Genomic DNA, 12,111 nt, shown 5'->3' with positions numbered 1-12,111 from the left:
AATAATGATACTTATTGCTTCATCATTGTTAAGCTGCAACATGTTTTCTGAGGTGATTCAGCATTCATAAAGTATTATATGCATATGAGAGCAGATGGCACCTTTTTAGAAGTGGTAGATCTTGGTTGCTATCCTACTGTAGAGATATCAAATAAAGAGACTGGGGGATGATTACCATGATTTATTCTGCCAGCATTTTGGCTGGGAAAGTTTGACTCTACCACTTCTATTTCACGAGAAAAATCAATTTGTAATATTCTGTGAATCTATTCTCAAATTAGCACAGTATTGAATTAGGAAAATACCTATTCACTCACCCCGTATTTACCTTTCAAAGCCTCAATTTTGTCAGCTGCCCAATTGGTTCAGTTCCTTCCAGCTCTAATATTATGGCTCTCAGGTTAAAGATTGCCAAAATGATTACCAGTTCTTCACTTCTCCTTTGTGTTTTCCGGATATGGCTGTTGATGACTGATTTCCTAGCATTAATGTCAATGAAAAGTCATGAATTTATCCAGATGAAAATGATGTGTTGGTGCATGACAATGTTCTCAATTTCTCTTAACTTACTGGACTATGAAATTCACAAGCATCTAAGCACTTTGAAGCTTTTAAAACATTTTATAAAAAGCAAAGTTATTTTTTCTTTTACGATAAATGTAAAAATAGCAACTTCATGCTAATAGTGGACTTAAAACTCCACGTTATTCCATTTAATGTTGTGTTAATCTTATGAATCAGTCCCTTACCTTCAGTTAGCAGATGAAATGAAGATGCTGTGACAGGCAGGTTGCACAGTGGTGCATGGGATTTGGAGATTGCTTAAGTCCGAACCTGACTTCACCACTTTTAGTCATGTGGCATGGATAAGTTAATAGACTTTGTAGTCTCAGTGTTCTCATCTATACTTAAATGGTAATAATATGCTACCTACCTCTGTAAGGTTGTTGTAAACATTCAACAAGATAATGACCATAAAATTGTGGCATAGTGTCTGGTATATAATAAGAATTCAGTAAATGTTGTCTGTTATTATCATTGCCCAAGATCACAGAGCTACTATGTGGTGGAACTGGAATTCAAATTCAATGCTCTTTTTCTCAAAAGTCGATATTCTTACCAGTATACTGAAGGGGATCAGAATATGCCACCCCAAAATATGCCACTTTGTCATAAGCATTCTTTTGAGCTGAAAGCAACTGAGAAACAACAGATTTGTAAAAAAACTCTCTCCTCTCCCCTCTCCCTTTAAGTCTAAAAGCAGGGCATAAATTTCCCTTTGTGAAGGTCTCCCTACTCCCCTCTCCTGTATCAGAAAGTAGAGACAACTCTTATCACTGGAGATGCCACTGACACAAATCTGCATAAACAGACCTTAATAAAATAACTCTATCTTACATTAGTTTCTCCCATATATTTACCTTCCCACAATTTACCACCTCTAGAAGCCCAAACCCCTTTTTCTATGTCTTGTCACACCTCTACAATTTATCACTCTTTTTGTTACAATGATATATGAACTCAGAAGCCTAACTGCTTTTTAGGAATTTTCACTTCCTTTCTGTGAAGTCCCCCATGCCACATAGAAATATTAACATCAAATAAAATTTGTGTTTCTTTTCTCCTGTTAATCTGTCTGTCAGTTTAATTTGCAGAGCTCTGGTCACTGAACATAATAAGGTAGAAGAAATGTTTTTTTCTCCCTTGTAATACCATACCTCTAGAAAGAAGTCATTAGCCTAAGGTGATTTTTGAGCAATTATATCCAATAGTTGTATGAATATGGTGGTTTGAGACTGCTGTCTTGAAGGTCTGGTTTCTATCCAGTCAATTCTCCACCTAGCAGTTAACATAATCTTTTAAATCTGTAAATCATATCATAATACCTTCCTTCCTAAACTACTTCAATGGCTTTCCATTGCTTCTAGAATAAAGTCCAAATTCCAAATCTTGGCCTCTTCTCTGTGTTTCACGATTCTGCTTTCTCACTCACTCTGCTCAGCAATACAGCCATCCTTCAGTTCCTTGAACTTGGCAATCTGTTCACAGTATTGGGGATTTTACACTTGATGTTCCCTGTGCTTGGAAGAACATTTCCCCCGCTTCTCTTTTGATTAATTCTTATTAATTTTTCAGGCCTCAACTTAAATATTTCATCTCAGAGAAGACATCCTTGACTACACCACTCCCTCAGCCCCCTAGTCTCCAGTAAATGTCATCTATAGTTCATAGTACTTACTACAGGTGCTAATTATGTATTTATTTATGTTTGCTTGCTTAAGTAAACAGTATATCTGCCTTTCCCAATATACTGTTGACTTTATGAGAGTAGAGATTATGCAGAAAAAAATATATTTATTTATAGTCATCCTTCCTCAGAATTTCTACCATCATAAAGAATCTGAACTTTCTTGAGGAGTGTGTGTGTGTGTGTGTGTGTGTGTGAGTGAGAGAGAGAGGGAGAGGTGGGGTGAGTACAGAGAAAGGACAGAGAGAGGAAGAGAGACAAATAATTTTTATTATGAAGTACTATAAACATAAAGAAAGTTTTACAGCAGGGCCAGACATGGCTCAGCGGTTGAGCATCGACCTAGAATCCAGGCAGTCGGGGTTCGATTCCCGGTCAGGGCACATGCCCGGGTTATGGGCTTGATCAATGACTCTCTCCTCATTGATGTTTCTATCTCTCTCTCTCCCCCTCTCCTTTCCTCTCTCTGAAATCAATAAAGATATATTAAAAAAAAAAAGTTTTTAAAAAAAGAAAAAAAAGAAAGTTTTACGGAAAATATAAATACCTATGTATTTATTACATAACTATCTATTTTTAACCATGTTTATTTCACATTTTTGAATTATAAAAAAATTTCAGATACAGTTAAAGATCTCTCTCTATCCAGAGATAGTCCATGCATTGAATTTGATATTTATAATCCCCATGTAAAATTTTATATTATTATTACAGATAAACATCTTAAATAATTTGTAGCATTGTTTAGCTAATTTGTGAACTTCAAAGAAAGAATCCACCATAGTGTCTATATCATACTACAATATTCTTTTCATTCTTTTTTCCCTGCATATTACACCTTCAATGTTTGACCATGCTGATATTGGTAGTCTAGTTAATTGATTTTCACCAACTCCCAGTGTAAAATTTGGTTAATACACTGCGTTTGGTTACTTTCTTGCTGATGTACATAAGTCATTTCTAATGGTCCTCTCTCACTAGCAAGGTGTCATGAACTTGTTTGATATGTCTCCTTATGAACATCTTCAAATTTTCTCTAGGCAATATAGTTCAGAGTAAAAGTGCAGAGTCAAAAAAAAAAAAAGCTCAAAAGCTCATTTTCACATGTAGTAGATATTTTTAAATGTTCTCCAAAATGTACCAATTTACTCCCTGCCATATGACAGTTTTTTTTCTTCTTCTTCTCAGTAGTTGTGCCAATACTTGACATTGCCAAAATTTTAAGATTTACCCATTTGATGGTTGTGGAATGGTATTTTACTGCTCTAAAGGCTCTTTGTATTCTTGTAATGTGGTAGGCATTAGATAAAGAGTTCTATTTCATTGTATCACTACTGCATCTTTCATATTAGCACCAACATTCAGTTTTTATGCCGATCAGTGAGACGATATGATCCTTGTATCAAATCACTAATAATGGGACATTCAAAGTAGGGTTTCATTATAAGATTTTAGAAATCCTTCTCTTCTGTTATCTCTAAGTGGGAAGCGAAATATGTACCTCTCCTAAGTTATAATTTTACCATATAAATTCTTTTAAATGAAAAATTTATCAAGTTTTCTTTTATTCTTTCCCCTTTTGTCCCTTTCTCTGCCCTAGGAGGCAACGTGCGGCCTGAGGTGGTGAGGAGGTGGCAGGTGGGGGTGGGGGCTATAGAGGTGCAGTCTCGCCTAAGGAGAGAGTGGCGGAGCTAGGGGCCAAGCAGTGCGGGGGCCTGAGGAGGTGGTGGTGCTCAGAAGCACAGGGCCAAGGGTGCAGAGGGGTCCGGCATGGCCTGAAGACTGGTTACATACCAGGGGTTAAGTCACTGCAGTGAAGGCATTGATACAAATGGAAAAAGAGAAGGCAGGAAAGAACCCTGAGGTGCTAGATTGGAATTGGGGTCCATATTTTATCCAGCAGAAGCAGACTAGCCAGAGCATCTTATGACAATTAAAGAGGAGCAAGAGAGGACAGGGAAAAGCAAAATGCATTTTCAGGCCTCTGCTTGCATCGGCTCTGCTAAGACCCTAGTTGACCAAAAGCTACTCCAGGGTCAGAGTGGGAGAGGACTACGCATTTACAGGGTGCGAGGCTTGGATATGGAGGGAGGTCCCACCAACTGGGGCCATCGGAGCAATAATCTACCACAACCTCTTTCAGAGGGTGGCATGAAAACCGCAGAGACAGCCTTATTCCTCTTTAAATGGGCTAATGAAGGAGTGGGTGCATGAGCAAAGGTGTGTGAAATATGCATACTCTGCTCTTTCTGGTCATCTTACTGTTTTTAATTTATCTAGTCATTACCTTTAGGATCTTCACATTTCTTTCTTGATTTATTGACTTTAGACAGTTTCTATTTATTTCCTGATGTTAGAATGAGAAAATTAGATTAATTGTCCCTTCTTTCCATCATTATTCTCTTATCTGTAAGTTACTTTTTGCCATTTATGCTATGTTTACATTAAGATCCTTAACACCTATCAGTGTTATACCCATACGTTTTTCATACTTCATCAGTTGAGTTCTAAAAATTAAAAGCAGCATGTAATTCACAATATAAAAATTGTATACATATTGCTCAATGTAAAACTAAGAAGTATGTTTAACCCCGAGAAGGAATTGTTACCCAATGTCATGTAAAATCTGTGGTAGAGGAATTTTTTCAGCATCTCATTTTAATGGATTCTTTTTGCAATCCTTTTAAGCTTTCTTCCCTTCTTCTGGGTCATACTTGAATATATATTCTAGGTCATCCTCTTTCTTGGGTTCATCTTTTTTTCATTTTGTTGAAGTTCTTGAGTAGTTTCTTTTTTTCATGAAGAGCATGTGGGTTGTAAACTTTCTAAGTTCTTGCCTGTTACCAAGTGCCTTCATTTTTTTGTTGTATTTGACATTATATATGTATATACACATATATATATTTATATATTTAGGCGTTGGGTTTTGGTTTAGATTCTTTTCTCCTTGAAAAAGTTGAGGATAGCACTGTATTATTCTCTGCCCTCTAAGTTGTTGAATATATAGAATTATCTCTAAAATTGTTCAATTTCACCTGGCTTTGGGTGTTTTTATTTGTTTTGCATGTATTTGATTGTCCCTTCAATCTAACAGATTTTGCACTTCTCTTCAGTATGAAGAAATTATTTCTTCTTCTTTCTTTGTACTGGCCCTTACACTGTCATTTCTACCAAATTGGTATTTTATTTGATCATCATTGACTATCAAATATTTTGTCCACAATCTAAAATAAGAACTACATTTTACAGGCTATTCAACATTCCCAAACATATTACTATATGTAGTACATTCTCATCTACTCCATTTTATTTTTTAAAATGCTACTTGTATAGCACTATCTTGATAGTAATGACTCACTAAAGGGCTAAATAAAACAATGTATTTGATCAATGGTGCTCTTGGAACTATTCTTCATATCTCTTAAATATACTTTCATATTTTTTAGTTCATTCCTTTTGCTATATATGTTATATATATATATATATATATATATATATATACACACACACACACACACACACACACACACACATATTATATATATTTTAATCCTCACCTGAGGATATGTTGTTTATTGATTTTAGAGAGAGAGGATTTTAGAGAGACATTGATGTGAGAGAGAAACATCAATTGGTTAGATCAGAGATCAAACCTGCAACCTAAGTCTGTGTCCTGACCGGAAGTTGAACCCAAAACCTTTGTGGTGTACAAGATGATGCTCCAACCAACTGAACCACCTGGCCACGGTCTATATATGTTATAGTTTTAACTTTATCTTTGTCTTAATAAATTGATCTTAATCTGAATCCAATTTATTATTTTGCCTCTCCATTTGATATTTTGTTTTCTTTCATTAATAATGTTTTTCATTTCTTTTTTTTTATATATATCTTTATTAATTTCAGAGAGAGGAAAGGAGAGGGAGAGAGAGATATAGAAGCATCAATGATGAGAGAGTCATTGACCGGCTGCCTCCTGCACACCCCTGACTGGAGATTGAGCCCGAAACCCTGGCATGTGCCCTGACTGGGAATTGAACCCCAATTGCCTGTATCCTAGGTCAATGCTGAACCGCTGAGCCACACCCAGCTGGGCAATGTTTTTTATTTCTAAGAACAGTTTCTTACTTTCAGAATACTGTTTTCAAAGCAGCATATTCTTTTTTTAAAAATTTTCTTTACTGTTGAAAATACTACAGATTCCCCTATTTTCTCCCCATTGCCCCCTCCACCTTGCTCCCACCCCCTGCCCCAAGCCTTTACCACACTATGTCTGTGTCCATGGGTTATGCATATATGCACATAAGTTCTTTGGTTAACTTCTCCCCCACTCACCCACTCACCCCCACCTTCCCTCTGAGATTTGTGGCTACAATTGCCTCTTTTAAAAAATTGAAATATAAGTTCACATAATAAAAAATTCACCATTTTATTCCTGTACATTCACTATGTTGTGCAAACATGACTATTATCTAATTCTAGAACACTTCCATTATGCAAAAAAGAAAACCTGTCCCAATCAGCAGTCAGTCCCAATAACCCTCTTTCCCTAGCCTGTGGAAACCAATCCTCTACTTTCTGTCTGTATAGATTTACTTAATCTAGGCATTTCCTATAGACAGAATTATATAATAGGTGGCCTTTTGCATCTGATTTCTTCCAGTTAACATATTTTCAAGGTTCATCCATGTTGCAGCATTTAATATAGTAGTGAATTCCTTTTAACAGTGGACTAATGCTCCATTGCATAACTACACTATTTCATTTTTCCATTCTTCAGTTAGTGACATTTGGGTTGTTTCCAATTTTTGGCTATTAGGGATAAAACTACTATGAACATTTGTATACAAATTTTTGTGTGAACATATATTTTCACTTCTCTTGGGTGTACGTTTAAGAATGGAATGGCTGGGTCATACAGTAATCCTATGTTTAACTTTTTGATGAACTGCCAAACTATTTTCCACAGTGGTTTACCATTTTATATTTCCATCAGCAACTCATGAGGAATCCAATATTTCAACATCTTCTTCACTTGTTTTCTGAGTTGGTTTGTTTTAATTCCAGCCATCATCGTGGGTGTGAAATGGTGTCTCATTATGGTTTTGGTTTGCATTTTCCTGATGACTAATGATGTTGAACATGTTTTAATGTGCTTAGCCATTTGTATATTTTCTTTGGAGAAATGTCTATTTAAATCTTTTGCCCATTTTTAAAATTGGCTGATTTCTCTTTTTGTTAGTGAGTTGTAACTGTTCTTTATATATTCTGGATACTACTTTATATATTCTGGATATATACTTTATATATTCTGGATACTACTTATCTGATAAATGCTTTGACATTCTGTGTGTTGACTTTTTACTTTCTTTATAGTGTCCTTTGATGCACAAAAATTTTTAATTTTGATGAAATTCAGTTTATTTTATCTTTAGTTGTTTGTGCTTTTGGTGTCATTCCTAAGAAACTGGTCTAATCCAAGATGACATCAATTTGCACCTGTTTCCTTCCAAGAGTTTTAGGATTTTAGTTCTTAATTTTAGGTCTTCGATCCATTTTAAGTTAATATTAGCATATGGTGTAAGAGAGGAGCTCAAATTCATTCTTTTTCATGTGGACATCTAATTTTTCTAGCTTTCATTTATTGAAAGGACTATTCTGTCTCCCATTCAATTGTCTTGGTATCTTTGTTAAAAATCAATTGACCAAGGATGTACGAGTTTATTTCCAGACTCTCGATTTTATTCTGTTGTTCTATCTGTCTATCCTGTGTCAGTACTATGCACTCTTGATTACTGTAGCTTTGTAGTCGCTTTTGAAGTTGGGAGGTCCTCCAAACTTTTTCTCTCTCTTTTTTTTTTTTTTCAAGATTGTTTTCATAGTCTCTTGAATTTCCATAAGAATTTTAGGATTAGCCTGTCCAGTCACTGTAGCTTTTTTAATTCCTCTGAAGCATGAGACTAGTTAAAAATCTCTCTAACTTTCTTCCTTTCACTTATCTTGCTTCATTGTTTTTGCTCTTTATTTTTCTCAATTGTTTGCTCTTTTATTCATAGTAAGTGCTGTGTATACCTGTTGAAGTAGAGAGTGAATAAATGACTAACTTGATAAGAATGGATTACTGGATTTTCTAAAATGACCTAGGTCAAAATTCACTCCCTCCAGTTATATTCCTCATTGAAATGCCAGTAGTGACTCTGATCAATGCACAATTTACACAACTCATGACTTACGTGTTCAGTTTCAGGCACAAGTATTATGAGTATTCTTAATTATTTAATTCTGTTTGCTCCTTTAGATAGAGATAGGTCTTCTATGCATCTGTTTCTCTCTGCCTCCCATCTTTGTCTCTGTTTCCCTCTTTTAACTTCTTCCCTCCTTTGCTTTCTTTTGCCACAGTGGTGCTCAATAATTTAGAGTCATTAACACTGATATCGACGTTAGCTGAGCAGAAAGAGCAGTCACTGGATACACAAAGCTTTACTACATCTTTACAATTTCACCTGGGCTCACACATTTATGTGGTAATCTTACCTTGTCATGTGGTTTAGGTAATAGAAACTTTATAATATAAGAATTTATGACTGATAGAATAACTGTTTATAAGAAACCTCTTCTTGAGAGAAACAAGTCAGTAGAAACTATATAATCTAAGTGCACTTTAATAAATGTAAAGGCCACTTGTCATTTTTTGTGTGCTTGTTTTGGAACAATCTTCCTGTATTGGGGGAATCCTATGAGAAGTCTGACTCCCATTATGGAATCCATAGGTATAGAGCAGCTAAAATACAGAATTCACTCTAAATTAGCCCAATGAAATACTGCTCCCAAACACTTTGGGTCTTCAGAAAGTGAAACAAAGGTTAAAATATGCCCAGCTGTCCTGGCCGGGTAGCTCAGTTGGTTAGACTTTCATCGTGACAAGCCAAGGTTCAGGATTCGATCTCTGGTCAGGGCACATACAAGAATCAACCAAGGAAGAACCTTCAACCAAGATTACGCTACCCAGCAAAGTTATCATTTAGAATTGAAGGTCAGATAAAGAGCTTCACAGACAAGAAAAAGCTAAAGGAGTTCATCACCATCAAACTAGTATTACATGAAATGTTCAAGGGTCTTCTTTAAGAAGGAGAAGAAAATGGTAAAAAATGTGAACAATAAAACGGCAATAAGTACATATCTATCAACACTTGAATCTAAAAATCATAATAAACAAACAAGGAATCTAATGAACAAAATAAACTGATGAGTAAAATAGAATCAGAGGCATGGAAACGAAACAGACTGAAGAATCTCAGAGGGAAGAGGGGAGGGGAGCAGGAAGAGATTAATCAAAGAATTTATATGCATATATGCATAACCCATGGACCCAGAGGATAGGGTGGTGAAGGCCTGGGGTGGGGTGGGATCCCAGTGGAGGGGGGCAATGAGGGAAAAAGAGAGACATCTGTAATACTATCAACAATAAAGATTTAAGTAAAAAATCATCATCATAATAATAAAAGAATCAACCAATGAATGCATAAATAAGTTGAACAACAAACTGATATCTCCCTCTCTCTCTCCCTCTCTCCTTTTTTACCCTTCCTCTCTCTCTAAAAAAATATTAACAAAAAATAAATAAAAGATATGCCCAGATATTGTGTGGAGAGTGCTGTAGAATCATAAGCTTTATGTCCCAGCAGTGATTGTTCATGGACAGTGGCATCCAGGGGTGATGTTGCTCTGGTAGGATCTTGGCTGCTTCTTACTTCCCTTATTCTCTGTTTTCTTCCTGAACTTGGCTCTGTGACATTTCTGATGATTTTTTGAGCTACTCAATATCCTTCAAATAAATTATCTTCTAATAAAACCAGTATAGTTTGGTTTATGTGGTTTGCCACAGCTGCTGATACAAAAAAAATCAATATAGTTCTCTAAATAAGTCAAATTTATGACATTACAAATTCTTAAATTATGAGTGATGTGTATGTGCTCTTAACTTTCATTTGTGTGCTCTTACACCATACATTTGTTTCTGGATTACTTTTTCCAGATTTAATTCCTATATTTATTTTTAATGTAGTAAACAAGACTTTTTCCCCTTCATCTGGTTCTCCAACCACATATTCAGGAGCCACCTAATTGTCATTTGAAGCTCTCTTCTCACTAAGCATCTACCCTTACAAACTCCTTACACTGTTCAGTTCTCTCCCTCCTTATAAACCATCCAAGTATGGACTCAACATAGGGATTTACTTTCTCCTATCTTCCTTTATTTTTCCTAGAGTATTATTGCACAACATTTTATTCTTTTTTTGCAACATATTGTGTCTACTTTTTCTATTCTTTTACTCCAATTTCCTTTTCATAATTCTCTTTGATAGAAGCAACTCAAAATTCACACAATTTACATATCCTAAAACAGTAATTTCCATTGTTGAAAATTCACTGGCAATTCACCAATATTCTAGTGCTAACCACTAGAATTTATTGGATGTAATTGTTGTTTTTTAATCCAGTCCTCAAATGCCTTAAACTTGTGGGACCATGTAACATCAGTCATTTTGCAGATTTTCTATGCATTGCTTCTATCATAGAAAAATCTGGGAGGCTTATTTGTCCCCCAAAAAGAGATGAGAGGAAATCCTTCTATGTCCATAGGTGCTATTGTTGCTGTTGCTCCGTGTTCCAGAAAAAAGGTGTATGTTTCCAAATAGCCACAGCCATCTGGGACTGAGAGTAGCATTTCCCCCGAGGCAGGACATGAACTGTAGCTTGCCCAGCCTGCACTACTTCCTATTGTTTCCGGAAAGCCAGGAGGTCAACTAGAATTTATCCTGCGAGGTCAGCATTGGTCATTTCCATGGCCTGCCTTTTCCCAGAAAGGCTTTGAATTTGTAAACTCTGGCTCATCAATACAAAAAAAGCCTATTTATCATCTGAGTGACTCAGATTTACTTAGCAACTTCTCTTTTGTCTAGAAACACAGAGCTGATTACTGCCCTCCTAGCCCCATGGGTCAGAGTTGTCCAGATCTTAGAAGCAAAAGAAGCTTGATTTCCTTTTAGCAGGAAAACAAAAATGCTTCCACATTTCTTTGTTTGTTTTTCCTGGCATGTTAAAAAAACAGAGCACCAGGCAATTTCCCACTAGGCTCCCCAGCTACCTTAACTTCACAGTACTTCTGCCTGTTACCCATGCAAGCCACATTTTATTTAAGGGGAGCTCATGCTTATAGAGGGCTTACTGAACCATATGTATTTCCTTGCTATAGCTTCCACTGGTCACTGGATGATCACAAACAACAGCAAGTGTTCAGAGCACAGAAAATAGAATTCTAAGATCTCAGGGAAGGGCTGCCAGATGACAAGATGCCAGAGTGGGCACCATCTAACTTCAGAGTCCTGTGGGAGAGAAACCAGCTGCAGCTGCTGCCCCTCTGAGGGTGACCAGATGTAGCTGCTGTCTAGTTTATTTTACCTCAGGGAGGGAAAGTGTAGTGACAAGGAATTGAGGTAGTCTCTCAGGATTCCTTTATCGAACCAACATAGGCGGCCAATTTGGGCTTCCTGAGGAAACATCTCTTCCCCAAGTTTCTCCAGGGTCCTGCCAGTGACCTACTATTTGGCCTTGCTGCTCGACACTGGAATAGATGGTGTATCTGTTCCCCTAGAAGCACCTGCCATAAACGGCAAGCATCCAGGGGCCGAGGGATTGTTTTTGTTGTGTGCCCAGATGTATATCCAGGCCCTGTGTTAATTGAGAAGATGCTTATGTTTGTTCCAAGGTGCACTTGTCAATTACAGAGAAGAGAGTAACTGAAATTTCCTCCCGAGTCCTCAAGTGCTTTTCTTGGGGAGCTAAGTAGTGTGGTGAATTAT

Source organism: Miniopterus natalensis, chromosome 6, assembly GCF_054644295.1.
Source record: "Miniopterus natalensis isolate mMinNat1 chromosome 6, mMinNat1.hap1, whole genome shotgun sequence".
Classification (NCBI taxonomy): Eukaryota; Metazoa; Chordata; class Mammalia; order Chiroptera; family Miniopteridae; genus Miniopterus; species Miniopterus natalensis.
Note: the sequence above shows the minus strand (reverse complement) of the source record.